The sequence below is a fragment of the Pavona decussata genome, unplaced genomic scaffold (assembly GCF_977016875.1).
Source record: "Pavona decussata unplaced genomic scaffold, jaPavDecu1.1 SCAFFOLD_321, whole genome shotgun sequence".
Taxonomy (NCBI): Eukaryota; Metazoa; Cnidaria; class Anthozoa; order Scleractinia; family Agariciidae; genus Pavona; species Pavona decussata.
Genome location: NW_028145711.1, coordinates 676,657 through 683,584, shown reverse-complemented (window position 1 = coordinate 683,584; position 6,928 = coordinate 676,657).

Genomic DNA, 6,928 nt, shown 5'->3' with positions numbered 1-6,928 from the left:
TGATCTCTCAATTCTCTGTACATGCGCAGAAAGAACTGATTGCGCTGTTATGTGCGCCTCCAGTCATGTCCAATACTCTCAACTAGATTCCAGTGGACAAAACCCAAAGTCTAATGGGGTCCAGTCGTGCAATAAATCAGGAAGTACAGTCGAGTCCACTTGAGACACCGGAAGTGCAAACAATACAATGAGGAGGGTTGGAAAGTCGTCCGATGGAGTCCATCGGATCCATTGGAAACACATCGATTCCGATAGAATCTCTGGAAGTCTAGTCGTGCCTTGAGCCAAAACTTGCACGCTACACATGTTACATGAGTCGATACAAGCACGCTTAACCACAGGTCGCCCAAGCTGTGAGCGATGATCATCTTGCGCAATAGCGATCACGGCGCAAATATAAGGGTTTGTATGGAAATATTTACGATCGGATTTAGGAGGTACAAATGCTGGAAAACTAAAAATGACATACCTTGCTTCTAAGGTGTATTGCCATTTTGTGCTGATTTGAGCCCATTTTAGCGAGTTATCACTAAGAAGTGATAATTCGCTTGGGCTGCCTGTGGCTTAACATGTAACATAACTCGTTCTTAAGGCCGTGAGTCGGTACAAGCACGCTACACAGATGTAATTTTTAAATTACACGAGTTAAAACTCGTTCTTGAAGCCGTGAGTCGATACAAACACGCTACACATGTAACATAACTCGTTCTAAAAACTATGAGACGATACTGACAAGCACGCTACCCATGTATTAAACATAACTCTTTCTTTAAGCCCTAAGTGGAGACTAGCACGCTACACATGTAACCGTTAACTCGTTTTTAAAGCCGTGAGCCGATACAAGCACGCTACAGATGTAACATAACTTGTTCTTTAAGCCCTAAGTCAAGACTAGCACGCTACATATATGTAACATAACTCGTTCTTAAAGCGATGAATCGAAACAAGCACGCTACACATGCAGGGCTGTCAACTCTCCCGGATAATCCGGGAGTCTCAAGATTTTAAACCGCATCTCCCGTTCTCCAGATTTAGGTCTGTAATCCCCAGATGTTGATCCATTTCTTCTGGTCTCCAGAGTTATGTCTGTATTTTTGGTGGACTCTAATTTCTGACAAGAAAATCTGAAATGTGTAGCGTCGTTTCTGGTAATGTGTAATGTAACCCTACCCGCCCCCGCCTCCACCCTACTGAACCCGTGAATTTGGCCTTGATGCTACGCCTCTGTAAGGCGCTTTGTTATTGCTGGCCGAGGAAGTCATATTCTCCATATTTGAAGGCGTGTGAGGTTGACAGCCTTGCACATGACTTCACTCGTTCTTTATAAGTCATGAAACCATACAAGCACGCTACTTGCATGAAATATGACTCGTTCTTTTTAAGCTCTGTGTCCCCCGAGCCCGAAGTCGAGACTGGCACGCTTAACATAAGAGCTGAGTCGAATGATCATGCTACACATGTAAAATAAGTCCTATTTAAAATTCATAACTGGTTTGTCGATGACCGGTATAAAGGTTACTAATTCAAGGGAAGTTGTTAAAACGGCGGGTTTCGCTGTGGGGTATCGTTATTTTTTGTTAGCTAGTATTTCGATTCTTTGGATACCTGAGATCGGTATGAAATGCAAATCGTGAATAGACCTTTCTCACTCGACGGCCTTGTTGAATCTTCGGAGAATAAAAAGCTTAGTACACTTATACCCATAAAGCCATTGGGTCTTATCGTTCACGGTTTATGCTTTTTAGGTGTCAACGTTTTTGCAATCGAGTGTATACTGATGGACAGATAATGCCGGGTGTATCTCAACACTCTTACCAGAAAAGAGAAGCCAAAAATAACAAATCTGTTTGTAGTGGAATAATAAATCTCTTGTTCGATGGTTTTACATATAATACGTGCGGACATTTTGCTCATTGTTCGTATTTTTCCTCGCCGCAATTTATCCGCGCGTATTATATGTAAAACCATCGATTGAGATATGATACATCAGCGTACGGGGCGGGGGGGCTGGGGGGGCTGCAGCCCCCCCTGTCGGAAAAAAAATAGTATTATTCGGGCAAAACGGATGTACCGTTAGGGCAAAGACATAGTAAAAAATATTTTATTTTTTTATAACTTGATTTGGGCCGTGCTAGAGCAAGTGCCGAGGATAATGGAAGGCGTGGTCACTTTATCAAAGGATCGCGATCTCAAGACCTACAACGAAAGTAATTCGCTTCTCCACTCAATTTGTGACTTTAAGTTTGTTTATGGCTTGATGGTTTTGAAGCTCATCTTATCCAACACTGATGATTTGAGGAGATATCTACAGGGAGAACAGATGGATGTCATCACTGCCAAACAGAGACTGCTGATGCTGTCGTTAAGACACTGAGCAATTGTCGCAATGAAGAGAGCTTCACTCAGATGTGGTCACATGCTGATGTTATAGCGCAAAAAATCAGAATAGGAATCGAGGGTACGAAATTTACCTTCAGAGATGCCAAGGTGCCTCGAACCAGACCATCACGCCGACTTCAGGGCCTTACTCAGTGGTGAGACACCTGCTGCAGCGAACGACAGCACACAACAGACGCCAAAAGACCACTTTAGTATCAGTTTATTACACAAGTATTGACAAAGTCGTCAGTGAACTTCAATCAAGGTTTGAGGGCAATGACCAGGAGGTTTTGTGCGCACTGGGCGAAATCGTATTCAGCCGTTCTCCAAGCACCAACAACATCCAAACTGTATCAAATTTCTATGGCGTGGATAGCGAAATGCTATCAAGTGAGAAGTCAATCTTTGAGCCGTGATGGTAATGACCATGCATCAAAATAGTCTCCATGACATTTTACCTGTTCTATATAAAGTTGCCTCCATGCTGGCCACAATTCCTGCAACCTCGTACTCTGCTGAAAGGTCTTTCAGCGCCCTTCGCCGCATCAAGACATTTTTAAGATCCACAATGAGACAAGAAAGACCGACTTAGCAGTATCGCCGTTATTAACATTGAAAAAAAGTATGCAAACAAGACAATGCAGACATACAAAGGATTATTGACATATTTGGGTCTCGAAGTAATCGTTCTTCATACTTCTTTTAGAGCTCAAATGGGTACGTTTTATCTCTCGCTTCATAGTTTTGTATTTTAGAAATGTTGATCTCGATTTACCGAAAATATTTGCACTATTTTGAATGCCCGTGCTCTCACGGTATGGCGAAGAAAACTTGACGTCACGAAAGAATCATCTTGTGCATCTGTGACCAACAAGTTTCATTCGGGCAAATTATGTTCAGCCCCCCCAACAAAATTTTTCCCGTACGCCGATGATATGATAGGTATTTAAAATTTAAAGTTGCTTAGTTTTGATGTTGATTACTTTTAAAGGATCCCAGAACGCAGCAAATCTGCCTCACCCGAACCGCCATTTTGAATATCGCGAAGACCTTGAGGACAAAGTTGCCAGGAACGTGAGCTCCTTCTGTTCCTATGCATACGTTCTGTGCGTTTCGAAATAATGCAGCTACTAAAGTACTAATGGAAATTGTTGCTTAATTAGCCCTGAAAATACATTGTTCCATTTACTTTTTGGATTCCAACAGCCCTTGCTAAGATAAACTTTTCACGTAGCTTGTGAGCGGGCTCCCAAGGGAAGTACAGGGTGTTTCAAAAGTTCGTGGACATTTTAAAAAGTCTATACTTCATCCAGATTTCTTATATTTCTCTTCATTTTCTTGCAGATATTAACAAATCTTATTATTTATCGATTTTCAGAACTTTTGTATGAGTCAGATAAAAATCCCCGTTGAAATAAATATTTTCCCGCCAAAAGGTGCAAATCTGTAACGTGTGTGTTTCTGTACTTTCCCGCCATTTTTGTCTGTTTTCAGTAGCAACTACATACTGTAGATTTTCCACGTCTTGGTATAATTTTTAATTATGAACCCTAAAAATGCAGTCTATTTAAGAGCACAAGCAGCAATTCTAGGATCATCTGGAGTATTTGTTCGAGAAACGGCTAAAATACTGCAAAAAAGCAAGAGCTGGGTAGCGAGGTTCACAAGAGTTTACGACAAGCCAAGAAGTGGTCGACCATCAGTCCTTGACAGAATGACAAAGAAAGTTATAGAAAAAGCAAAGTATAAAAGAGGAAATTCTACAAGAAAATCAGCAAACAACTGAAGAACAAAGGTCTGCCTGGATCTGCACCAACAGTGTGGAGGTATATGTCAAGAAAAGGATGAAAACCTTTGAGACGAAAAAAGCTTTCACTTCTGAGCAACAACCAGAGGAAAGCTCGCTTAGTATTCGCTTAAAAATATCATAAATTTACAGCAGATGAACGGGAAAATTCTCTTTAGCGATGAGTACCTTAAAAACCTTTTCATTTTCCGAACCCTAAATACGATAGCGTATGGGGCACACAGGAGAGTCAAGTTCCGCCATCGTACCAATTTAAAGGAAGCGCCAAATGGGGTGGCATGACAGGCCGCGGCCTTACTTCCCTACATTTCATCCCGCAAGGACAGACTGTAACGGCAGAGTATTACATACAAAAATCCTTGAGAGAGAAGTGAAGCCTCTTTTCAGCCGAAGATCTACAACAGAAGAGCCTGTAAAACGAAAGCTTTTCACAAACAATAGCAATGCGAGCCTCGTTCAAGATGGCGCACCAGCTCATACGGCGAAAGCAACACAGCAGTGGTGCAAGAGAAACCTCCCGAATATTATCCAAAAAGATGAGTGGCCAGCAAATTCACCTGACCTTAAAAACCTATGGAGCATCATCGACGAAGCTGCATACAGAGATCCGATCCCTAAGACGAAGGGAGAACTAGAATCAAGGTTACGGCACGCCTGGCAGAACATACCGCTAGCAAGCCTAAGGGAGCCAGCTCGTTCCATGCCGCAACGGCTCAAAAACGTTATACAGAACAATGGGGGGCACTCTGGATATTGATGTTTCAACAGTGGTCAAAGGAAACAATGTACATAAAACTGGAAAACCTTCATTAATATCGGATTTCTAAAACTATCATTTATTTGTATTAAAATAAAGTGTCCACGAACTTTTGAAACACCCTGTATAGGGAGGAAAGAAATCCAGTGTAGTCTAGATTAGCCTGCGAATACAGCCGCCTCTCATTCGCTCCCACTACTACGTGCGAAACGCGAAGAGAGTCTCTCTTCGCGTTTCGCACGTAGTAGCGGGAGCGAATGAGAGGCCGCTGTATTCGCAGGCTAAGTCTAGATCGCTCCGCTTGCCAATTTTTGTCTTCCCCTATGCCTCACTTTAGGATCCTGTTCACAGTCTACTTTTCACACACAGTCATACCCAGCAATCTCGTACCCAGAGTCTTCTCTCCACTTGACTTGAGGTACGAGATTGTCAAAAACTGTCCAAGTATAAAAAAGGAATAGGAGGCACCGCCCTAAATAGAGAAGAATATCGTGTAATTTATCATTGGTTATTATCGACATTTTTCTTGCCTCGAGTCTTCTAGCTGGGCGTGAGAAATTTTCTTTTACCCAAAGCCTTTGATCGATTCTTTTACCTCTCAGGTCACGCTGTACAAGCGCGGGAAGAGATGATTTCTCGGCGCTGTCATGCGCGCGCAAGTGAAACCCACTTACTATAACGTCATAGAGTGACTGAAAGCGCGTTTTAGATTTTCGTAGTTTACAAATTCCTACTACAAAATTATGGACTAAAAAATATTCATAATTCAATATCATGTCCCCTTCGGGGAAAGTCATGTGATGTATCATGTCCCCTTCGCGGAAAGTCATGTGATGTATCATGTCCCTTTCGTGGAAATTTAAAGTCCTCGAGTAGGCAAGGGCTTCGTCTCCTGTACCAAAGTGGATTGAAACTAGGTAAGGCCGAAATGTTTGAGTTGAATTAACTAATTTCTGTTGTATTTTCTTTACAAAGCTCTTTTAACAACTGGTTGTGGAAGTTGTCTTTTTATCAGTTTGAAAATAAAATTACTGAATTTTTTTTTGCGATTTAAGGTTACCGTATACCTTCAGAGGTGTCTTCAGAGGTGTCTCGCATCCAAGCGATGTAGTACAGTTTAAACTGTAGATACCTAAACACCTATATCAAATTAAAGGTTATAGAGCTGGCTATCAAACTATGCCATGAAAATTTGGAAATAAAATAAATTGTCGAATTTTTGACGACCTCTAAAGACTCTAAATGGGAGCGTCCGAATCATCTTTTGAAAGCTACAAGTCAAAGTGAATTTCGCTAATTTCATTTGCTCCTCAGTTTCCGGACCCAAAGCTCTAGAAAAACGTGTTTGTGTTTTTCTCATATTCAATCACAGTGAAAAGTTGTAGAACATTTTCGAAATAGGATCAAAAAAATGTGGAGTGATCGTACAAAAATTGCTCTCGGAGAAAAACTATTTCGAAAGAAAAAATTAGCAGACACCTTTTTGTTGTTTATATGTTACACTAGCTACTGTCCAAATTTGAAGGCAAACGAACAAATTCGCTTTGAGCTTTAGCTTTTTGAAGTGGCTCCTCCAAGTGAAAAAATTGATTCGAGAAAACAAGGCTAAAAATTCAGCAATTCATTTTATTTCAAAATCTTGGTATAGTTTCATGGCCATTTCTATAAGCTTTAATTTGATATAGGGGTTTACGTAACTACAGTTTAAACCGGATGCGCTACATCGCTTGGACGGCACCTCTGAAGGTATATATAAATGACTAAGAGGTTTCAGCTTTATCAGCTGAGTTAAATCAATAAAAAGATATCCACGTAAAATATGACGAGGAAGGTTACGAAAATTCTCCCTTTTAGCAGAGGGTTTTTGCTTTGACTCGTTAAGTCGCACAAGTGAAACCCACTTACTATGACGTCACAAAGGGACTGAACGCGCGTTTTAGATTTTCGTAGTTTACAAATTCCTAACACAAAATTATGGAGTAAAA